Source organism: Muscardinus avellanarius (genome assembly GCF_963383645.1).
Source record: "Muscardinus avellanarius genome assembly, chromosome: 2".
Classification (NCBI taxonomy): domain Eukaryota; kingdom Metazoa; phylum Chordata; class Mammalia; order Rodentia; family Gliridae; genus Muscardinus; species Muscardinus avellanarius.
Genome location: NC_137787.1, coordinates 41,081,798 through 41,106,875, shown reverse-complemented (window position 1 = coordinate 41,106,875; position 25,078 = coordinate 41,081,798). Strand labels below are relative to the sequence as shown.

The following is a 25,078-nucleotide window of genomic DNA, read 5'->3' as shown; positions in this document are numbered from 1 at the left end:
ATCTTCCAGAGATAGAAGTACAGAGCAGAGAAGCTCCTTGAATTTGACAGCCACTGTAAATTTTGTAGCTAACCTCGCAAACACTAGGAAGTGAAATCTTATCAGCAGAAAACCACGTTTTCTACCTACACCCCTCTCCATTCCACTCAGCACAGCATTTTTCATTTTCATTCTCGCTCTTTGAAAAAAAGAAAGCTGGGAAAATGCTTGATTTCCAAAAATAAGATACTAAATCAAGTATGTACTGGAGATACATTATTCACCAACTCTGTAGAATAGTTCTCTGAAGGAGAACAGCTCCACTAGGGGGAGCAAGATGGTAATTTGTTACCTGGAAGATAAACATTCAAGGTTTGTAAATAAGGGAAATTAGTTGAAGGATCCATTTTATTAGAAACATGAAAAGAACTCAAGCTCCTGAGAAAGTTCTTGGTAATAAGAAAATATATACACCACATACATGCCAAAAACCAAGCAAACAATAAAAACAGCCCAACTTTCCTATTGATCCCTGAGAGTCCAGAGCTTTAGAAAATAAAAACAAAGCTAATTAAATCCCAGGTGATACGGTGTCAGCTTCATCATTTGCAGAACATAATCCAACTATTTCCTCAATTCCATTAAAAATACACCATTAGTAGCCGGGCATGGTGGCGCACACATGTAATCCCAGCGCTTGGGAGGCTGAGACAGGAGTATCGCACAGGTTTGAAGTCAGCCTCATCTACTTAGTGAGACCCTGTTTCCAAATAAAGTATAAAATAGGTCTGGGAGTATAGCCTGGAGGTAGAAAAGCCACTGGGTTCCACCCCCAGTACCACACACACACACACACACACACACACACACACACACACATATACACTACTAGTTGTATTAGACAGGCCATCCGTTTAAGAATAAAACCCATTATATGTTTATGGAGAGAGCTCAGCTATTTTCCACTACCCACTCCATCCTACAATGAGGCTGTCATCCCAACTCTGCCCCTGGTAGTAAGGGGACCCTAATGAGACCATTGATCTGATTTTTGCTAAAGCCACTGTACAGTGTACTTCCCTACCCTTCGTTAGAGCTGCATGTTCTTTACTAGTAAATAGTCCTAGAGAGAGAAGCAGAGTGACAGAGGCTGCCACTGAGCACCAAGAACTACTGTCCATGGTAATAAGTCCCAGAAACAGCTAGAAGATGAATGCTCTGGCTTTGCATCTCAAATTCCTGGTATGTTGCTTGGCTTTTTCTGATTAGCCTAGGTAATTAAAAACTCCAAATGTAAAAGAAAACATCTTGCATTCTATCCAGGAGTGGATGTTGGGAGTCAATCAATAGCTGAAATGGGGAAGAAATGATATTCCCACACATCTGTCGACACTTGAGCATCCTGAGCGCAGTTTGTCACGAGAGCAGGCAGGGAGCGCTTCATTAGCAACTACTAGCTGACGCTGCAATGATCCGGTCATAAGAAGCCATCAGCTTATGTGAACCAGCTGAAACACTTCATTAGGTAACAACTGGCTTTTGTATGAGGCAGTGCTTGCATTTTTGCAAAAGGATAATAAAAATTTGTTCAAGTCACTAGATTTAATGGACAAAACTCTCTAGCTCTATTCATGTGGGTCCTGGTGTGTGGTCTGCTGCAAGGATGCCATTAAAAGCTTCCTGGATACACATCACTCTTTACTTGGGGAAAAAAGTTCAGTCCATCACAGAAAAATAATGGTGATCATAAAGCTGTTGAAATCTGTTTCCTTTAAGTACCATAAGAGCTACACAAACTATATTGAGTCTTTATAAGCATTTTTTAACTAAGGAGAGAAGCAGAACAACAGGGTTTGGTTTTGTTTTTTTTTTTTTGTCTTTTTGTTTTGTTTTGTTCTTAATATTTTTTGTGCATCATAGTACATCGTAATGTAAATCATGATGACAAGTGATATACATGCACATAATAGGTTATAAAATGTCTCTTAAAACCAGGCATGCTGGTTTACACTTGCAATCCCAATACCTAGGAATCTGAGATAGGAGGATCGCCGGCTTATGGTCAGTCTCAGCAGTTTAGTGAGGCCCTCAAAACTTAAGTGAGAACCCATTTTGAAATTAAAAAAATAAAATATGGCCGAGGTTGTCGCTCAGAAATAGGACACCCCCAGGTTCAATGCCCAGCACCAAAAAAAAAAAAAAGACTTTTAAAGGCTAACCTGCAGAGTAAAAGTTTATAATATCCCCAATTATTAACAAGAACAGAAAAAGCATCAGTTCCAAGTGATGCTAACACCCACCCTCTCTCTGAGTAGCCATTTGTTAACTCTATACTTCAACATGATGAAAAATAAAGTACATACAGTCAGAAACGAGAGAAAATTAATTAATACCTAATCCTTTCTGAAATAAAAACATAGGCACTGACTATTAAATGGTTATTTAAGGACCAAGATGCAGTGTGGGGCATTCCCGTCCCTTATTGCTCCTTCCTTGTCTGAGGTCCCTGCTCCTCGGGAGCATCTTCGCCTGGGGACAGATAACCCAAGATCAAATGAAGCCCAGGCCCTTCACCTTTGCTACTAGTTACCTACAGGAACTTCGGCAAAAGGAAATGATGAAACAATTGTATGAGTTCAATTCTAATCTAAAGGCAAAATTGATTTTTACTGACCTGTGATCTCTCTTTAACAGAATAGGGAGATCAATGCTGTGATATCTGATTGGCCTGGGATTCAATCCTAGTCATAGTTTCCTCATCTACATAATAGACCTACAGTAGCCATTTTATAAAGATGTGCTTAAGAAATTACATAATATATGCAATGTCACCTGTACAAGGCCAGATGCCAAGTGTGTATTCAATGGAGATAGTAGTTACTAGCCAGCACAGTATCACATGCCTGGAATCCCAGGAATTGGGAGGCTGAGACAGAAGGATCTCATGCTTGAGGCCAGGCTCAGCAACAGAGCCAGACCCTCAAATTTAGTAAGATTAGGTTTCAAAATAAAAAAAAATATATGGCTGAAAATGTGGCTCAAAGATAGGATGCTCCCAGGTTCGATCCCCAATACAAAAAAAGAAACGAAGGAAGAAAACGGTGGTTACTATTGACTTTGAGGTAACAAGTTCAGAAGCCTTCGCAGACAAATATATTTATATCTGTCCCAGAAAAAGAATAAATAAGTTATATTGGAAATTTTTCCTTAAAACTTACAGAGCAAATAAGTCATAAAGCAGTATTCAGCATGTTAAGACAGGAAGATATCAGGTTTGTGGCCAGCCTTAGCAATTTAGCGAGGCCCTTTGCAACTTAGTGAGACCCTGTTTTAAAATAATAAAATAGATTTGGTGGAGTAGCTCAGAGGTAGAATGCCTCTGGATTCAATCCCCAGTACCCCCCATACTCACACACACACACACACACACACACACACACACACACACAAACACACATCAGATTAGGATTAAAATCCACTCCTCACTAAGGTAGAGCAGTCCATCATGATAAGAAAGATTTTACAGAAAGGGGAGAAAAAATCAAAATGAGCCTTCCTTGGCTGTTGTGACATTGAGCAACCTCAAAATGTCACCTGGTTAAGGCTTAGTTTGGGGCAACACCATGCCAGTATAAGGAGTTTTAACTTGATCTTGTGGACAAACTGGAACTGGGGTCTTGAACAAGAGAAAGGAATGGGTTTTCACACGCATGTAATCTGGCAGCAGAGTGCACCGTGCACGGGAGGAAGAGACACTACAGTCAGAATCTAACCCAGCTGGATGACAGCGCCGCCTCCCAAGCCCTCCACACAGGAAGGGACGTCCTCATCTTCCTTTGCTACAGGCTCGCAAGTTCTACTTGCAGGGACAGAGTGGAAACAACAGATAGTTTTCAATTTTTTAATGCCTGCTCTATTCCTGGATGCAAATTTGGCTCAGGATCTTGGCCTCTTTCCTTCACTCTTTATATATAGCCCAAATCTCCTGCCCCCAAGACACTAATGTTTCCAGGTGAAATCGAGGTTACTTCCTCTAGTTCTGGAACATTTCCATTCCGCCCCCCTCCAAAGCCTCTGCAGATGTGAGCTCTGCTTTGTCAGGCTCGTCACTAGATCCCTGAGTTTAAATCATAACATTTCAAAAATAGGCCAGATCCATAAAGAGAAAAGCAAAGCAAAACAAGGCAGACACGCTCTGCCAAGTGCCATATTTTTACCGTACTCTGCTGCCAGCTCCTCACATCTTTTTTTTCCATTCCCTTTAGTTTCAAATGGCTTGAGATCAAATCTAAACTTCAGCTAAGTTAAATAGTGTCGAGGAGTTAACTATTAAAGAAAGCTAATGTAAACAAGAGCACAGGGCATCCAAAAAGCTAGTCCATATACAGTATTTAAATCAACATAACCTTGATGAAACAAAAAGAACAACATGTACCTCTGAGCTGGAGATGTGGCTTGGTGGTAGAGTGCTTGCCTGGCATGCATGAGATTCTAGGTTCAAGTCCTAGCACTGCCTCTTCCCCAAAAAGAAACCCTATACTTTGCCAACAGTTTCCTGTTTGGGAAGACTACTAGAGAGGTTTTTATTTTCCATCTTCATTTTGTTTACATTCTTTAACAACTGATAGCATGTTCAATTCATGTAGTTTCAAACATGAGACAATGTTTATCAATGTAAGTCCTTTTGCTGATCTTCATGAGGGGAAAAAAACCAAAAACATAACCAGAAGATGATGATAGGATTGCAGGTATATTCAGTATAATTTCTGTGTTCATAAATGGAAAGTAGCTTTCAGTTTTAAGATGACTTTTGATTAATATCTAATATGCAATCTCTTATCATAAAAAGGATAACTATTAATAAAGTATTCCTTTAAAAATATGGCATGAAATTACCCACTACTACAGTATAATTTTTCATATCCAAGTAATTATAACATTTTAAAATCTCAGAAATTGGAAGATAAATAAAGCTATTCACGTGTCCTTTAAAAAGAAGATCAATGTGTAGCTGGGCGTGGTGGCGCACACTTGTAATCCCAGCATTCGGGAGGCTGAGACCAGAGGATCACGGTTCACGGACAGCCTCAGCTACTTAGTGAGGCCCTCGTAACTTAGTGAAACCCTGTTTCAAAATAAAGAATTAAAAAAAAAAATAGGGCAGGACCGGGCGTGGTGGCACACGCTTGTAATCCCCGCACTTGGGAGGCGGAGACAGAAGGATGGCACAGGTTTGAAGCCAACTGCACTGGCTTAAGAAACCCTGTTTCCACATAAAAAAAAAGTATAACAATAGGTCTGGGAGTGTAGCCCATGGGAGTGTAGCTGGAGGTAGAAGGGCTTCCAGGAACCCCAGTACCACCAAAAAAAATAATAATAATAAGGCAGGGGGTATAGCTCAGAGGTCGAATGCCCCCTGGGTTCCATCCCCAGATCCACACACACACACAAAAAAAAAAAGATCAATGTGTAAAAACAAAAGGCATTCATTAGAAGAGTGGCAATCTCTTCCTATATTTGAGAAGGCTAGAACTAATAAATGAGATATATGAACCAACTGAGTCACATAATTTGTGACTCAGTTGTTCATAATTTAGGCAAACAATAAATTGAGTTTCTCTGAATTCTTTTTTCTAACATGGATTCTTTCAAAAATCCAGTAGTGCTGCGTGTGGTGACACACCCTTGTAATCCCAGCATTTGGGAGGCTGAGACAGGAGGATCACAGTTCGCAGACATCCTCAGCTACTTAGTGAGGCCTTTCACAACTCAGTGAGACCCTGTTTCAAATTAAGAATAAAAAAATAGGGTGAGGGTATAGCTCAGAGGTAGAATGCCCCTGGGTTCCATTCCTAGCACACACACACACCCCAAAAAAAGAGTAGGGCATTTTTATTTACACAACCAAGCTTTTCCAATGCTGATAGTAATTTTCCCTTAAACTCTCTCCTTCCTTTCTGTTGTTTTTTTCCCTTTGAATTGTGTGTGTGTGTGTGTGTGTGTGTGTGTGTGTGTGTGTGCGCGCGCGCGCACGCGTGCACAGTGAAAAGAGCAGTGAAACTCTTACTAAGTCTGCACTGGTAGGAGACCAGGGACATGTGCAAAGCTGAGTCCTCCGTCTTGCCCTGGTTGTTCACCACTCAAAGCTCTGAGGCAGTGAGCTGATGGGGACGTGGACTTGTCTCTGCCTGGGAGCAGAAGGGCCTCCTGCTGTCCCCAAGACTGGGAAAATGACAAGCATGTCAATCTCTTAGAGCTGCTCCTCCCTGTAGTCTTCCAGGAAGCATCTTTGACTTCCCCAGCCCAGATTATAACAAGGACACTCAGAGACAGATGTGAAAGGGAAGCGATAAGACAGAGGAAGAGAGAGGAGCCTACAAGACTGAAAAGCATTCAATAATATTAAAATGAAAGACCTTACCAAAAATGACGACCATATCACATTTCCTTGCAGAGCCATGACCCAGTTCATATTTCCTTTATTTATCTACACACTACCAACCCAACAAGAAATGAAAGATACATCTTCTAAAAATTAATCCAACACATTTCAGATAAGCATGCTTTACTCTATTCAACACAGATTTATTAAGTATAAGAAATATACTAAGAGTAAGAAATTCACTGACAGTGAGATGTCATAGTCAGTCTTTCTGAGATGTAGCAGGAGGTGGACAAGTAGACACAGCCTGGGTGTAAGGCAAATACCACACAAGCAAGATGCGAAGGAGAGAGAGAGATGGCGTCTGGCCTCCTGAACCATGCAGCCTTTGAAACAGACCCAGAAGGTTGGAGAGGACTGACAGAGGGGAGGGTGGGCAGATGGGAAGGGAAGTGTGTGAGCCGAGGCTGGGGAGTAGGAGCATGCACAGGGAACCATTGCGCTCATCTGGACCATGAGAAAGAGGGTGTAGGCTGAGAAGTAAACAAGGATTGTGGCCTAGCAAGTCTTGAATGCCAAGCTAATAAACTTGGACTCTCTTCTATAGGATCAGGCAACCGTGGATGTTTTCTGAGAATAGGAGGGACTTCAGAGTTGTGCTTTAGAATTTTCACTTTGGAAACGGATTGTGTGACGGTCTAGGGGAAAAGACAGGAGTATCTGCAGTTAGGAGACTAGCAGTCCTGGGGACGGGTGTCCCTTACTATGCAGGAAGCATTCTCCCGGTGACCAGCATGCAGATCTAAAAGGCAAAGGCGTGGAACCCACCTTTCAAGCAGCAGGGGCTGTCCCTTGCTGCTAAGTGTAAGTACGGCTGCCTACATTCAGAAGATTCTCATATTCTCATTCATTCTCTCTCTCTCTCTCTCTCTCTCTCTCTCTCTCTCTCTCTCTCTCTCTCTCTCTCCCCTCCCTCTTTCCCCTCTCCCCCCTCTCTCTGACTTCCTGGGCAGGATGCAGGGCTCTCTGAATCAGCCCCAACCAACCATGAGCGAGGCACCCTGGAAGTCCTGCAGCCTGGTCTCTCTTTACTTTTCCACTTGTGCAAGCACTGTGTTCTGTTCAGCTCTGAGACCGGAAGTCCCTGGGACACTGAAGTCAATTAGCATCCTGCATCAGTACAAGCTGCTGCATCTCCCCACCTCTACCATGGGAATGCTTTGGGTTTGGGGCCACCTTCCCAGTCTAGGAGAAAGTTTATCTTCAGGTCATGAGAAAGAAAAAATCTGTCTCCAGGTCATGAGCTGAAGGAATTGAAAAAAAAAAAAAAACACCTAACCCTGCCTAATGCTATATTTATATCTTCATCTTTAGTCCCTAACTCTAAAATTTAGTCAGAAGATAAAATTCAACTTCTTTTATCAGGCAAAGTTTCAAAAACAGAAAGAAGTATGATGGGAAAAGGGCATTTTCTCTTTGTCCTGTGTTTGCTGGGTTTTAACCTTGGCAGTTTTCCTGTCGCAGCAATACAAAGATGGGTAAAGAAAACCCTTAATAACTTTTCCCATCGCCAGTGTTAATAGGCTAGTGTGTATCCTTCAACACTTTTCCCCATGTTCCTCTCATGTCTAAAAATACAGACACAGATATGTGAGATTCTCATGACATTCCTCGCTAAAGTGGGATTTTACCATTGCCCTCTCTTGGAATTTTCGAGAATAACATATCAAAGATATCCACCAGGTTAGCTATAGGATTAGCTCATTTCTCTTTATAGCTATGATATTCCACAACATGTATAGATCATAAGATATTCAATCATCCCCCTTGGGATAGGTGTTCAGGTTGTTTCTAGTTTATGCCACAACAAACGAACCTCTACCAGTACCTCTCCCGGCCACATGTCATGCAAAGTGCTCCCAAAGCTGAAGGCATTCTTCTGAATACCTACAATATGCAATATTCATACAATATACAAAAGAAATATGTGACATAGTCCCTTCTTCAGAGAATGCCAAATACAGCCGGGGAAACAAGCCTCACCCACGCCAAACAATGATGCTGTGTAAGGCAGTACTGACCCGAGTCCTACAGCCCTGATGCCAACGACTGCCAAGTTTTCCTTCAGCACAATAATGAATGGAGAGAGCTCGGGGAGTCCCTGGGCCCCGATGTCTCCGGAGCCTCTCTGACCCCGAGAAGGGGAGGCAAGAAGGGCTAAGAAGCCAGAGTGGAGTCCGGGAGGAGGCGAGACTGGAACCCGGCCTGGGAATGGCTTGGACGGATGAAGAAAGCAAGCTGTATTTGGGGACAAATGAGCCAAGACACAGCAACGATGTCTGGCATGTTCAGGCAAGTGATAATAAGCAGTCCCTTCTCCAAGTCACTGCCTTTCCAAACACTATTCTCTCACATGCTTCTCACCCTACCAGGTCTTACAGACAAAAAAAGAAGAAGCCTAGGATTAGCTGCCACAAATGTCACACTAACCATGACTTAAAATGCACTACTTCCAGCCGGGCATTGGGCACATGCTTGTAATCCCAGTACTAGGGAGGCTGAGACAGGAGGACCTCGGGTTCCAGGCCAACCTCAGCTACTTAGCAAGACCCCACTTAAAAAAAGAGGGGGGGGGCAAATTAGAGCATAGCTCAGAGGAAGAACACCTCTGGGTTCAATCCCCAGTAGTGATAAATTAATTAATTAAAAATTCGCTGCTTCCAACCAGCACAAGCTGAAAAGCACCCCCAAATCTCTTCTATCCTTCCCGTGGCCACTCCACCCCCACACATGCCCACACACCACCCTGTGGTGCTCTCCAAGCAACAGTAGCCATTGAAGCTCTTCCTGTCCATCTGGAAAACAGCATGAAGAAATGGAAGCAAGCAACATTGAAGCTTCAGTGATTCTGCTGTACCCCAAAGCCGAGTCCTTTTGAGAAACAAAAAATCTTCTTAAGACACTGACCCTGACAGTTGCAGTGGTGTCGGTTCTTTCACTCTCTCTTGCAATAATGTGTTTGCAGCAACTCTAACTTCACCTAAATACAAAACACACTTAATAACATGCTTTAAACTTGATCATATTCTGGGTAAATATAATTTGAGGGCTCAGTGTATGTAGCAAGTATATATTATGCTTTGAGGCTGAATATACACATCCCTATGAGAAAGGTCTGCAAATGAAACAGGCCTGAGTGAATGAACGTGCTTTCTAACTCAGACAGAGGGCACCTCGGGGGAGACGCCGGTTCTCTCTTTTCACTACCCCCAGGCTAAAATTAGCTTTCCACATGTTTTTTAAATAATAGGAAAAACACAATTCACTCCCAGGATGCTAACTTGAAAGTTAGAAGACTATATATATATATATATATATATATATATATATATATATATATATATATGTATATATATGTGTGTGTGTGTGTGTGTGTATGTGTATATATGTGTATATATATATATACATATATGTATATATATATATTTTTTTTTTTTTTGGTGGTACTCAGGATGGAACCCAGGGGGATTCTACCTCTAAGCTACAACCCCAGCCCTATTTTTTATTCTTTATTTATTTATTTTTGTGTGTGTGGTACTGAGGGTGGAACCCAGGGCCTTTTCTACCTCTGGGCTATACTCCCAGACCTATTTTATACTTTATTTGGAAACAGGGTCTCACTGAGTTGCTGAGAGCCTCACTAAGTAGCTGAGGTTGGCTTCAAATCTGTCTGATCCTCCTGTTTTCCGCCTCCCAAGCACTGGGATTACAAGCATGCACCACTATGCCTGGCCTTATTCTTTATTTTGAAACAGGGTCTCACTGAGTTGCAAAGGACTTCACTAAGTAGCTGAGGCTGGCCTCAAACTACAGTCCTTCTATTTCAGCCTCCAAAATGCTGGGATTATAAGCATGCAGTACCTCACCCAGCTAGAAGATTGATTGATTGATTGATTGATTGATTGATTGATTGATTGATTGATTTTGGTGGTACTGGGGTTCCTGGGAGCCCTTCTACCTCCGGGCTACACTCCCAGACCTTTTTTTTTTTTTTAAATTTGGAAACAGGGTCTCTTAAGCCAGCACGGCTGGCTTCTAACCTGTGTGATCCTCCTGTCTCCACCTCCCAAGTGCTGGGATTACAAGCATGCACCACCATGCCCAGCTAGAAGATATAATTTTGACAGTCATATTGTAGAAAACAAGAGTTTTTAATAAGGAAACTAAGATATTGAGTTTAAATAAAGTCAAAGGTGCCCTTGACCTCTGTTGCACCAGCCCAGTCACACAGATGACAGGTCTGAGACACAGTATCAGAGAAAGGGAGGTCCCCGGCCTCATGTGGCCCCAGTGCCCAAGACTCAGGTTGTCTCTCTCTTGGTGACTCTGCACCCCTCGCCTCACCAGCACTCCCCCAGACGTTGGCTCTGTGTGCTGTGAAGACCCCTCTGGCACCTTTATACATGGAATCTAGATTTGAGATCTGTACTGCACACCCGATATCAGAACTCAGAAACTGTTACCCAACGTGCAATATTCCAGTGGTTTCAAATATACAATATGGTCTCCGTTCTTTGGAGATCAACGTCCCATTGTTCTGGCTAAGAGGGACTTTTGGCTGCCCTTTCTGCACCCGGGCACAGAAGTGGGTTTGGCTGAAGGCAGTAAAACCCAGGTCTCCAGTGTCAGAAACGGCCTGCCTGGACGTGTCCAGGCTTGCTCTCTCTTTTGCACTCTGAGTACATTTGGCATTGCACGACTCTATTTTGCCTCTTGAATCATGACCAACCAAGAGTATTGAAACAAGGCCATTAAAGGAAGTGAAAAGAAATTATCTGAAGAGCCAGGAGAACTAGCTCTGGTCTAACCTCGATCACGAGGCTGTACAACCAAGGGCACATCACACACCGCAAACAAATGTCTGTTTCCTCACCAGAAAAGATGGGCTCAAAACAATCAACTCCCTGAGAACAAGAAAAGCAAAGACTGGATTTTATGAGGGAAAACCCCAAGGGGTCTGAGGTCATCGTGAGCTCACACCGCCAGAACAAAACACCACGCATGTATCCCGCAGCAGGGAAAAGCATAGGACCAACCTGCTCAGAGCTGCTCAGAACAGTAGCTCCAAGTGGGTCCACTGGGGACTATTCTAAAGGGCCTCTCCTTTTTTTCCCTTAAGATATAAATAGGGGCAGAAGAAATCTGGCTAATAGCTCTTGGATGGACTGCATATCCTAGGAAATGGACCCCACCCCAATGAGCCTGATATAGAAGTCGGGGGTGAAAACCTAGCACCGGCACTTGAGACTGTTTCCCTGGGAGTCTCATGTATGCTGAACACATGCAGAGCTGACCCGATCCTTGCTAGCAACACCTCAGAAAGGTCTCACGGCTCTGCAGTGCCACTTTGGAAAAGCTGCCCTACAAAAGTAATGAGATATTCAGACAATTTTCATGCCACAGTCATTTATTTATTTAGTGGTACTGGGGATTGAACCTGGAGCATTCTATCTCTGAACTATACCCCCAGCCCTTTCTACTTTTTATTGTGAAATAGGGTTTGAATAGGTTATGGTACACCAGCCTCAAACCTGCGATCCTCCTGTCTCGTTCTGGCTATTTATGATAGCAGAAAAAAAATTAAAAATCAATGTCAAAGCTAGAGAAATTATTAAACAAATTAGAACACAGAGCTCCAAAAGAGATATACCAACAGTCAAAAAGTACACGAAAAGATGTACAACGTCGTTAGTTAGAATAGAATGTAATAGTCAGAAGCACAATGAGGGTGTCTTTCCCTTTCGGATCCGCCATCTGTGGTGGAACCGCCGCCAAGATGCAGATCTTTGTGAAAATCCTTACGGGAAAGACCATCACACTCGAAGTTGAACCTTAAGATACTATAGAAAATGTAAAGGCCAAGATCCAGGGTAAGGAAGGAATTCCTCTTTATCAGCAAAGATTGATATTTGCTGGTAAGCAACTGGAAGATGGACGAACTTTGTCAGACTACAACATCCGAAAAGAGTCCACCCTTCAGCTCTTGTTGAGGCTTCCTGGTGGTGTTGAGAAAAGGAAGAATAAGTCTTACACCGCTCCCAAGAAGAATAGGCATTAGAGAAAGAAGGTTAAGTTGGCTGTCCTAAAATATTATAAGGCGGATGAAAATGGTAAAATTAGTCCCCTTGGTCGGGAGTGCCCTCCAGATGAACGTGGTGCTGGAGTTTTTATGACGAGCCACTTTGACAGACAATATTGTGGCAAGTGCTGTCTGACTTACTGCTTCAACAAACCAGAAGACAAGTAATTGTGTGTGAGGTAATAAAAGAATGAGTTAACAAAAAAAGCACAATGAGATACTACTTCACACACACTAGCTGGCCAAAATAAAGCAAACAGAAGACAAGTGGTGTTGACAATGCGAAGAAATGGGAACATGGTTGATTGGGAGGAAAAATGGTGCAGCTGCTGTGGAAAATAGTTTGGTAGTTCCTCAACAAGTTAAACATAGAATCACCACATGACCCAGAAATTCCAGCCCTAGGTGTATACCCCCCAAAGAATTCAAAATGGGTGTTTAAACAGAACCTTATTCACAAATATCCAGAGCAGCACTATTCACAGGAGCTGAAAGGTGGAAACAGACCAAATGTCCATCAGCTGATGAGTGGACAAACAAAATGCATTACAGACATACGCTGGAATATTATCCAGCCAGAAAAGAGAATCGTGTGTAATGAGATGCTACGACATAGATGAACCTTTAAAACACTGTCTTACCTGAAAGAAGGTAGACACAGAGGCGACCTGCTATATGATTCCATTTGTATGAAATACCCAAACTAGCTGGACGTGGTGGCTCACGCTTGTAATCCCCGCACTTGGGAGGCGGAGACAGGAGGATCACACTGGTTCAAAGCCATCCACGCTGGCTTAAGAGACCCTGTTTCCAAATAAAAATACAAAAATAGGTCTGGGAGTGTAGCCCAGAGGTAGAAGGGCTTCCAGGAACCCCAGTACAAAAAAAAAAAAAAAAAAAAATCCAGCCTCAGCTACTTAGTGAGGCTCTCAGCAACTTAGTGAGACACTGTTTCCAAATAAAGTAAATAAATAAATAAATAAATAAATAAATAAATAATAAATAGGTCTGGGAGGATAGCCAGAGGTAGAAAGTCCCTGGGTTCTACCTTCAGTACCACACACACACACACACACACACACACACACACACACACACACGCGCGCGCGCGCGCGCGCACACACAAATACCCAAGATCCATAGAGACAGAGGGACTGGGCAGAGGAGAGGAGAAGGGAAGGCAACTGATTAATGAACACTGGATTACTCTTCAGGGTAATGAGACACTCTGGAACTAGATTTGGGCTGTGAACAGGACAGTACTGGGAAGGACTAAATGCCACTGACACATACATTTTTAAATGGCCAAATGGTGCTGGGCGTGGTGGCGCACGCTTGTAATCCCCGTGCTTAGGAGGCGGAGACAGGAGGATCGTGCAGGTTTGAAGACAGCCTCACTGGTTTAAAAGACCCTGTTTCCAAATAAAATATAAAATAGGTCTGGGAGTGTAGCCCAGAGGTAGAAGGGTTCCATCCCCAGAACCACAAATAAATAAGTAAATAAATAGTCAAATGGTTAAGTTTCACATGTGTATTTTTGTCATACTAGAAAAACAAAAACGTTTCAGTATATAAAGCAGACTATTTAATTGCTAAAATTAAAGCTGAGCATAGTGGTGCACGCTTATAATCCCAGTACTTGGGAGACTGAAACAGGAGGATCACAGGTTTGAAGGCTGCCTCAGTATGAGACTCTCATCAACCTAGTGAAACCCTGTTCAAAATAAAAACTAGGGCTGTGGGTATAACTCAAAGGTATAATGCCCCTGGGCTAAATCCCTAGTACCACAAAAACAAACAAACAAACAAACAAACAAACTTGAGAAAATTGACAGGAAGACTGCAGATTCAAGGCCAGCCTTAGCAACTCCATGAGGGCCTTAGCAAAATAGCAAGATCCTGTTCAAAATGAGAAATAAAATAGGGTTGGGGATGTAGCTCAGAAGTAGAATATCCCTGGGTTCAATCCCAAGTACCACAAAAAATCTTTTTTAAAAATAAAACATAATTGAAAGCCGGACATGGTGGCGCACGCTTGTAATCCCAGTGCTTGGGAGGCTGAGACAGGAGGATCGCACAGGTTCAAAGCCAGCCTCGGCTACTTAGTGAGGCTCTCGGCAACTTAGTGAGACCCTGTTTCCAAATAAAATATTAAAAACTAGGTCTGGGAGTATAGGCCAGAAGTAGAAAGCCCCTGGGTTCCATACCCCAGTACTCAAAATACATAAATAAATAAAATTGAGAAAATGTAATGAGAGATGAAAAATGTTGGGGAGAGGGGAAGCGATCTATGAGACATCTTATAGTGCGGCCTCGGCTTTTGACATATAAATACACAGAAGAGAACCAAGAGTACAAAATTCTTCTTAAAATGCTGAACAGTTTGTTGGAAGGTTCAATTTTTATTCATTTCCCATATTTTCTGTGAAACTGTCGTGTTGTTAAAATGTTGTCAAATATTACTTTTGCAATATAAAGAACAACAATTTTTTAAAAAAATATGGGGCTACTTGACACTTGGAAGCACAGAAAGGAAAAGACCAGGAGAATGGTGACGGACCTAAAAAACCAATGACAGACAGGCGGGCACAGTTAAAACATATTCCAGGGCTTGAGAGGCTGAGACAGGAGGACTGCAGGTCCGAGGCCAGCCTCAGAAATTTAGCAAGACCCTCAGTAACTTAGTGAGACATTGTTCCAAATTTAAAAAAATAAAATATGTCTAAGGGTATAGCTCAAAGGCAGAATGCCCCTAGGTTCAGTCCCCATCACCAAAATAATAATAAGAAGAATAATAAGAATAATAGTAATAATAATAAATAAACAAATCCCAATGACAGGCGGCTGGGCAGTCTGGAGCGGGTACAGCTTGTCCAAAGCTGGAATCATGGTTCCAGAGCTTTCTAGTTTTCAGGAGGTGCCAGAGCTCCACATTTCTCTGTGAATTGCCCTGATTTTTAAATGCTGGCATCTTGTTCGATATTTTTCAAACACCAAAGGCCAAACAAAACACATCTTTAGACGGGATTGTAGCCCGCAGATGCCAGTTGGTGGATTCCAGTTTATAGGAACAGGAATATTTGGCCGGGAAAAGAAAAACCTTTGAAAGAACATAGTAATAACTAAAAATATCAGACAAGTGCCTGTGGGCGGTGCCTGAATCAATCAATTGGAAGAAAGGGCCCAATCTACAGGCGCGGCCTTATCAGAGAAGCAGAACCGGGCGCTGCAAACAGGGGCGCAGCTCCTGACTATTAGAGCGGCTGCTGGGCGGTGAAGGGAGCCTTGGAAACCCTGCGGGCTGCCTTCCTGGCTTTCTGCACGGTCTCCATTACCAGGATTCCCAGAAGTTAGACTAGAGCAGAGGCTCCCAATTGTGGCTGAGCCTGAGAAACTTAAAAAAATACAGATTCCCAGACCCCATCTCAGAAGCACAGGGTGCGGTCCAGGAATGTGGGGTTTATTTTTATTTTTATTTTTTTGGTGGCACTGGGGATGGAACCCAGAGGCTTTCTACCTCCAGGCTATCCCCCCAGACCTATTTTATATTTTATTTGGAAACAGGGTCTCACTAAGTTGCCGAGAGCCTCACTAAGTAGCTGAGGCTGGCTTCCAACCTGTGGGATCCTCCTGCCTCAGCCTCCCAAGCGCAGGGATGACAAGCGTGCGCCACCACGCCCGGCTGAGTGTGTGGTTTAAAACGGGTCTCAGCTGCCTGGCAGATGGTTTGGAAACACTACACTTAATCTCGCTAGAATTCCAGCGCTCTGGTCCGTAGCTTCTCCTGCCTGGCAGGTGGGGGAGGGTGAGGCGGGGGTAAAAGGAGAAACTTCCTGGGGCTCAGTGTGGGGCGCCCACCCCGGCTAAATGCTTCTCTTGCATCACAACCATGGAGAGGGGTCAGGAGTGACGCCTCGGCCTCGTTTCCCTCATTGGATTTCAAGAGTCCACAGCTGGGGGAGTCTGAGCACGGCCAGGGGTCACTGCCAATTGGTGGGAAGATCTTTCTGCTCCCTGTGCAGGGCGAGTTCACCCACACCACGCTGCCCTCTTCTCCCGTCCCTCCTGCCCTGCCGGGCCGGGCCACGCGGCCACACGGCCCTGCACACACAAGGTGGAGGGATCAGTAATGATGACGTCACCGTCCCCAGCTTTGGGTGCCCGGTGTGGTGGCGCCCACCTATTATCCCGGTAACTTCAGAGGCTTAGACAGGAGGATCGCGGGTACAAGGCCAGCCCCAGCAACGTAGCGAGACCCTCAGCCACTTAGTGGGACCCTGTTTCAAAAAAAAGGGGAGAGCTTGCGGGTAGAGCCTGGAGATAGTAAAACTCTGTGTGTTCGTTCAATCACTAGTACAAAAAAAAAAAAAAAGGAAGCAGCAGCTTTGGAATCCGGGAAGGAAGCAAAAGAGTAAACAAGGACAGCTCAGTGGGAGCTGGGGAGGTCATACTGGAGGCATCCCGCGCGCCCCGTGTCCTGGGGAAAGGCTTCTGGAAAGGGCTGACAGAAGCGGAGGCCTGGAGGCCACAGAGAAAAGGGCCTCCAGGCTGAGGGCGCAGTGTCTGCAGACAGCCCGGCAGGCACAGGGGCCCCGGCACCGGTGGGGAGGCCCCTGGAGTGGGCTGTGGCGTGTCAGGAGAGAGGCAGCGAGACAGGATGGCCAGGGGAGGCGGGAAGGAGCCCGGGCACTTGTGGCCATGCTAAGCCTCAAAGAAACAGAAAGCAGGTGAGGCTTCACCCAAGCGAGTGACCTGCCAGACTCATGTTTGAGAGAGAGCAGACTGGCTGCAGCTTGGGGGACGGGCCGGCAGGGAAGGACTGGAGGCAGGGAGACCACGCGGGAGGCTATGGCAGTAATTTGCTAAGAGGCGATGACACTTCCCTCCAAAGTGGTGGAAGGGCACACGTCATGCAGCAGAGAGATGACGTGTGTTCATTTGTTCATTTATTCAGTAAATAGTATCACGGGGCCCTTGTCATGCGCCAGCAGCCCTGCCCAGCTTTGGGCCTACAGGGCGTATGAAAACAAACACGGTCCTGCTGCCACCCAGTTCACGCTGTAGTCCTCTGCCAGGCAACAGATCTGTATAGAAATATGTCCCAAAGCAGTAACTACAAAAAGTAAACAGGGCGTGGTGGCACACACCTATAATCCTAGTACTTGGGAGGCTGAGAAAGGAGGATGGCAGGTCTGAGGCCAGCCTGAGCAACTTAGCAAGACCCTGTTTCAAAAAATTAAACAGGGCTGTGGGTATAGCTCAGAGGCAGAGTGCCTCTGGGTGCATCCCCAGTACTAAATAAATAAATACAAAGAGCACACTCATTTATTATATTATCAATAATACAGTAGGAAAGAATCTTATAGGGCTGGCTCCCCCATCATCGATTCCCAATGATTCATGAAGTGGAAGAACTGCATGGGGCAAATATAACCAATCATACCATAATGCCAGCAGCGCCCTGCAGCGTTCTGCTCCTAGCGGTCAGAGATGAGAATGTGAATCAGGCCGCTCGCTCTCCTCGTACTTCATTCATGGAAAGTCGGAAGAATTAGCCGACACTTTAATTCATCACTCCTTGAATAGACATGATTGGTTTCTTTTTAAAAATGAAGATGGGAATCAAACTAATAAGTTAGTAAAATTACTAAAAACCCATTCTACGTGGCCTCACACTGTAGTGGCTCGGTGTCATGGGAACAAGTTTGGATTGACCTCAAAACTGACGACAGGCCAAGCCGCCAGGAAGCCACAACTGGGGGGCGGGTGACAGGTGTCTGGAAACGGTGCTGTCTGTCTCCTCAGGAATTCCGTTCGGGTCTCAATCCCAGCCCAGCAGTGGGGCCAGGGTGTCCTGCCGAAGTCCTCCTTGCTCACGTCACAGCCACGCGTGCTTCCCGTTCCTTTGCTCTGTCCTTGTGTGCTCACGACCCCCACATCGAACAGCTGAGTGCGATGGCACATCAAGCTGTGCCTTTCTCGGAGGTAACTTACTTTTCGTGACTCTTCTCATCCTTCACCATTCCCGCCTCTCCACAGCCAGTAGGAGGAAAAGTACATTCGAAAATAAAACCATTCCCACTCCTCTCCATTTTACACTTGACACACTGCTCTTCCCACTCTGGCTCAGGTAACTGCCCCCGGAGGGGAATCACTGCAGATGGCACCTCCCTAGTCCCTGCCTTTGTCCTAGTGAGCTTTTAGGATTATGTTGGAGACCTTCCCCCAGTGTGCCGGGGAAAGGAGGCATCCATACACCACAGGTGGTATCAGGGCGTCCAAACCTGCTTTCCTGAAAATGTTACGGAAAGAACGAAGTCAGTTCCATGGGGCTGAATGATCCTAACCTTTAAATTTAGTACATCAAAGAGAAACAGAAAGAAGGGAAATGCAAATAAGTTCTAAGGAGCCAGTCTCCAAGAGGATCAGCTTTGTGAAAATGTATCGGGAGCCGGGCGTGGTGGCACACGACCAGAACTTGAGAGGTGAGATAGCAGAATTGGAGGTTTGAGGCCAGCCTCAGCAACTTAGCAGGAACCTGTTTCAAAAATAAAAAATAAAATAGGGCTGGGGGTGTAGCTCAGAGATAGGATGTCCCTGAGTTCAATCTCCAGTAGGAAAAAAAAAAAGCAAATGATCAGATTTCTGAAATTGAGATTTTATGTTTCTTTCATTTTTTTTTTTTTTTTTTGGTGGTACTGGGGGTGGAACCCAGAGGCTTCCTACCTCCGGGCTACACTCCCAGACCTATTTTCTATTTTATTTGGAAACAGGGTCTCACTAAGTTGCTGCGAGCCTCACTAAGCAGCTGAGGCTGGCTTCGAACCCGTGCGATCCTCCTGTCTCAGCCTCCCAAGCTCTGGGATTACAAGCGTGCGCCAACACGCCCGGCTTCTTTCATCCTTTTTATAAATTCTACAGCAAGGAAAGAAGAGTTTCAAGATGGCAAATGGTGACAGGAACTCTTGTTTCTATTATTGGATTATAAGATTTCCCGTAGTCTTGGACCATTTTGATGAACTTTTAAAAAATTGCTCACCTCAAACTATCCAAATGCATTTTTTTATTCTGGATGCTCAAAGAGATGTTTGGAATTTGTGAAGTATTTTAAGTATCTTCTCTCTAAATAACTCCACAGAACACCCTCAATATCAAAGCAGGACCTCAGCCTACCCACAGGTATCTGAATGGAGAGTGCCTGGCACCTACCAAGTAGCGGTCCACACACACACACCAATAAATGAAAGCCAGAGAGAGGACTGGCTGGTTTCTCCTTAGTTCTCTTTGCTTTGTGCCACTGGAGTGATTCACACAGGCAGTTCCTTTCCTGGCCTCTGATTCACACGCTCAGACGTGGAAAGGTATGATGGTCCACGCAGCTTCTTCAAATGACCAAATCCTGATACTCTTAATGGACCTCAAGATTCAACATCCTGACCACATTAGAACTAAGACTTACGGACTTAGCTATTATCTACCCCACCCCTCCTGCCACCCAGGAGAAGAATGGGGGATTTTAAAAAAAAGAAACTTCTAGAAAGATCTATTAGCCATTCAACTTTTAATATCCAAAGACTAGCTCCATTTTCCAATGGGAGAGGTGAGTGGGCAACGCTAAGCCATGCCACACAGCGGGTAACTTATTTTTCAAGAATAGCTCTCATTAAACACTTTCAAATAGGTGCTAATGGTAACCTTGGAGAGTAATAGCCCAAACCCCACGTAAGCGATCCATTTTCTCCAGGCTGTTTGCCTCTCTCAGAACATGGTGTGATTCGTCCATTAGGCTATCTGGAAATACGCATTCAGAATAAAGGCAGAGCAGCTCTCACGGCCAACACTGTGAGCCGCAGCTCTTTCCTTTGTGCCACTGGAGCGATTCACACAGGCAGTTCCTTTCCTGGCCTCTGATTCACAGGCTCAGACGTGGAAAGGTGTGATGGTCCACGTGGCTTCTTCAAATAGACCAAATCCCGATACTCTTTATGGACCTCAAGATTCAAAATCCTGACCACATTAGAAGCTCTTAACTATTCGTTTGAGTGGACACCGAGAACAGGATAAATGTGGAGTCTACAGATAACTGAAGAAAATGAGTTTTCATTGGTGTTATGCCTCCCCCTGCTAAACCACTGACCGGAGGAAACCTGGCTTGGAGACGCCTTCCTGGAGTCCCCAGCTGCTCCCAAGTGGGAGGGCAAAGAAGCAGGGGGGCCAGGGAGTGACCACGGGCTGGAGAGGCGAGAACGGCATGACAAAAATGTCTCTGGGGCTGTCACGCCCCTTCCTGCGCCTCTCGCAGGCATGAACGACACTCTTCAATCTCCAGCACACACCTCAGAAGCTTTTTCAACACTCAAGTACACAGGGCAACCATCTCCAGCCCATAACAGTTGACCTGGATGATCCCAAAGCTATGTGCAACAATTAAAAGTTGGCGGGCTGCTCTTTGTTTAACTATTTTTCTCTAAGAACTAGTATCATTTATGGAAATTGCCATGAAAAGCCATAAAGGGTTTAAGGCTAAAACATTTTGCATCTAATTTCTGCGAGATGGACAGACAAGCATGCTGCCTCGGCCCATAGCCCAGGGGTGCCATGAGCATCGGGGATCAGGCAAGAAGTAAGTTTAGAAGCGAGTAAAGACGAGACTGTGCCAGGAAAGAAGGCTGCTGGGGACAGAAGGCGCTGCGAGGCCCTTTTGGGGGGGAACATGGGCAAAGCAAGAAGCTGCTCAGAGACTGTGAGAATCTGCATCTACTACCTAAGAAACTTCTCTTATTAAAAGAAATTCTTGCCGGGCATGGTGGCACATGCTTGTAATCCCAGTATTCGGGAGGTGGAGACTGGTGACTGGTGGTTTGTGAGGCAGGAGGATTGGAAGTTTGAGGCCAACCTCAGCAATTCAACAAGATCCTGTTTACAAATTAAAAATAAAATAGAGCTGAGGGGTATAGCTTAGAAGTATGTAATAATAATAATAATAATTGTCAGGTATGGTGGTACACACTTGTAATCCCCGCACTTGGGAGGTGGAGACAGGAGGGTCACACAGGTTCGAAGCCAGCTGTGCTGGCTTAAGAGACCCTGTTTCCAAATAAAAAGTATGAAAATAGGTCTGGGAGTGTAGCCCGGAGGTAGAAGGGTTTCCAGGAACCCCAGTACCACCAAAAAATAAATAATAATAATAATAATAATAATAATAATAATAATAATAAAAGTTTCCCATGTCAAAATCACCCTGAGCAAGGTAGAAGGGGCTCATTCAGTCACATCTTATGAGTATTTGTTTGTTTAGGTTGTTTTTTCTTGACTCCCAAAAGAAGATCAGTAGCAAGAAAAGGATGGGTGCTGTTACTGGAAACAAGGAAAGAACGACAAGTGTGGCCGAGGCCTACAAAGAAGAGCTGCTATAAATCCAACACCAGGCTTGGAGATGCAGGGCAGCTGTGAGGAGCATGCACTGAGGCGCTACTTACTACTAACACTTTCATACATGCTGTTGCTTCCTCCACACCAGGAGCCATGAGTTTTTGCCAATGTCTTTCTCTTACAGACGAGGAAATCCAGGCTCAGGAACGTAAGTAAACCACGGATGTCACAAAGCTAATGAGGAGTCAAGGCCAGATCCAGACCAAGATTTCTCTGGCTCTAAAGCTTGTTCTGTTCTCGTCTACTGAGCAGGCCGCTCTGGGAAGCCATCCAAGCCACACTCATCACACTCAGAAATGTTCTCTCGGCTGATGCCTGTCTTACTCCATCACCTCCTTCCAGAGATTAAGCAGGAAGCGAGCCCTGCTCTTGCAAGAGAAGGATCGCCCCACCTGTTGGAACATCTTGGCCTAGGAGATTAGGAGGGCAGGAGTGGGGACTGCAATGGCATGTGCAGGCCTCCTGGCTCAGATCTCATCCCTCCCTCACTGACAGAGGCAGCTTCAAAGCAGGTGGGAAACAGAAGCTGCACGGAGGGGAAGGCTGGAGAGTGTGCGTCTTCCTGCAGCCTTTGACCAGCAGCAAGTGTGTATGGAAGAACCACAGTGTCAGTGGAGAGCTCAACCTGCCCTGCCCTGTCAATGGTGTTTACAGACCCCCTCACGCCGTGTAAACTCTGTGCCCCAGCCAGGTAGGCCCGTGCCCCTTCTCTAAGCACGTTTCTCGCACACCCATGCCATGAGGCCAGGCTGCAGTGCTCTCAGGGCCTCTGCCCTGCATTCTCAGTATCAGAGGAAGCCCAGGCTATCCTTTTGCAGGCCTTCCTTGCACTGCGTCATCTCCTGCTTGCTATCTTTCCTCCATCTTATCTGAGCTCTAGCTTCAAAGATCAAGAGGTCAAGACCAAGATAACCAAAGGAACACACGTAATAGGGATTTGATTGCTCTGCCCTCTTCTCCACAGTTGTGACCAACACTCTGGTGATGAAAGATCAGTAAGCAAAAGTAAAGTCAGGCACAGAGACACCTCTTAATCTCTCTCTCTCTCTCTCTCTCTCTCTCCACTTTAGGGGAAAGAGAGAGGATATTGCACAAATGCCATTCCTGAGAATAAGGAGTTGGAACAAGGGACTTCCTGTAGATCCAGAAGAGTACCGGTGACCAGGCAGCATGAGAGCAAAAAGTTCTGACACAGTAAGGGGTCTGGTGAGAGCACGCTGGCTCAGACCAGCATGGCAGCCTCTGACTCAGGGATTTACAAGCCATTCAGTGCATGAGCTTTGAGAATTGATAGTTCTCAAAGAAACCATCTTTATCATTCAATCCCTATTCAAGAACCCCAGATAAACATTGTCTGCACCAAACATTTTAGTACCTATAGATTTAGTGACTATCTAGTGAGTCCACTGTTGCATAGACAAAAGTAAATTCTTGGAGATCCATCAAGACTATAAACATTCAGGAACGGCAGAGTCTGAGCCCACTGTGGTCACCACTGTACCTCTGACTCCCAGCACAGGGTAGGAGTGCTGGGAGTCAATAAATCTCTGCTCATGGTGGATTCAAATTCATTCAAAATAGCCCATTCACTGAGTCATAGGAGGAACTCCAGGTTAAAAAGGAGATTCTATAGAGGAGCAAATAAGGCAACCAAACTGTGAGGATCAGAGGGGGAAAGAAGGAAACGCTTTAAAGCACACGACATACTTATTCACATCGTAGTCAACCACTAAGCCAAGCATGGGAGGGAGGGATGGGGAGGAAGTGGGGTGGGGACTGGGTGGGGGCTGGCTGGGTAATGTGTGCATTTATGTCTACACAAGTTATTTACCCCATTATGATGTATAAATACAACACACCAATAAAATTTAAAAAAATAAATAACCCGTTCACTCATCCTGCCTGTTCTACTCCACCTTCAGAGTGGAGTCGCCAGAAGGTCTCAGAGGAGCACTTCTATGCGGGGAAAGATTCTATATCACAGTAACTATGGTGGTATCATGTCATATTGTTTGGGCTCAAAAGAATTCAGTTGTACCTGCTATGAGAGGGTAAGCGTGTATACACACACACACACACACACACACACACACACACACACACGATCACATGTCCCAGGGTGGGAGAAAGAGAAGGAAACCTGATTCTACCAGTCTCTTTGTCAGCCTCATTCCAGAGATCTTCTCACAGTGTGGACATCTCATAGAGCCCAGTGGAATCCTAGTGTTTAAAAGCGCACATTTCTTATACAAGTTGGTTCCTAAATGCAAGCCAACTACTTATCTAGTGTTCAAAGAACTAGCAATGTGTTCTGACTCTGCATGCAAAACTGGTTGTGTTGGCCTCAAGGAGAGACTGTGTAGCCTCCAATGTAGAACCCTCCAAAGGGATTTTCAAGGTTAACTTTGACTACAAGACTTCTGCTTAAAAGAGAGTTAAAAATCTCTCCACGCAGTAAGCTTCAACCCCAAGGCAGTGCAGCACCCAAAACAAGGTGAGGAGGAATGAGAAGAACTTTCCGAAGGTGAGCATCGCACATCCGGTTACACAAACGGTCTATCAAAGAAGTCTCTACCATATAGACAGTATTATTTTTGGCACGGATCGGGTTTCAGCATATCTTCTTCCTGCCAGTTTTCTGGTTTTTCTAAGATGAATGGAAATAATATCAGTAAAGTGATTGTTCCGGGGAGCCCACTTGGAATTTTTCTGGTTTTTTCCTAATTGATTTCAACACATGTTATTTCAAGATCTCTGTTAAGTACATTAAGCACATTTAACCTTACCTAAAATAAATTCAACTAATTAGATGATATAAAGAACAGCTCATTAGCAGAGCACTGGTAAATATTTTCTCTCTTCTAGTCAGGCATTGCTTATTATACAGTTGAGCACTGTGCAGTCTTATCAGACCACAATCATCAGGCATGTGCACTAAACCTAAGCAAAAACCTGTTCCTGAGAAGATAATGGAATTGGACCCGTGCACTGCTGAGATTTGGGAGGCTGGTTCATACAATTTGGCCAATTTAAACCAACTGAATATTTTCATAAACAAGGCAATTCTAACACTTTTTTTTTTTCGGTACTGGGGATAGAACCCAGGGGCATTCTAACTCTGAGCACACCCCCAGCTCTATTTTTTA

General features: G+C 44.6%; 1 protein-coding gene and 1 pseudogene across 2 annotated transcripts in view; one reads left to right on the top strand and one right to left on the bottom strand.

Annotated features, from left to right (window-relative positions):
• Positions 1-25,078, bottom strand: part of ANKRD44 (ankyrin repeat domain 44) — a gene marked incomplete at both ends in the record, with an annotated part of 322,519 nt that overhangs the window by 217,700 nt on the left and 79,741 nt on the right. The gene's annotated exons all lie outside the window — the stretch shown is intronic.
• On the top strand, positions 12,198-12,668 carry LOC308258981 (ubiquitin-ribosomal protein eS31 fusion protein-like; annotated as a pseudogene). Its single transcript has one exon. The product of its transcript is annotated as a ubiquitin-ribosomal protein eS31 fusion protein-like (transcript).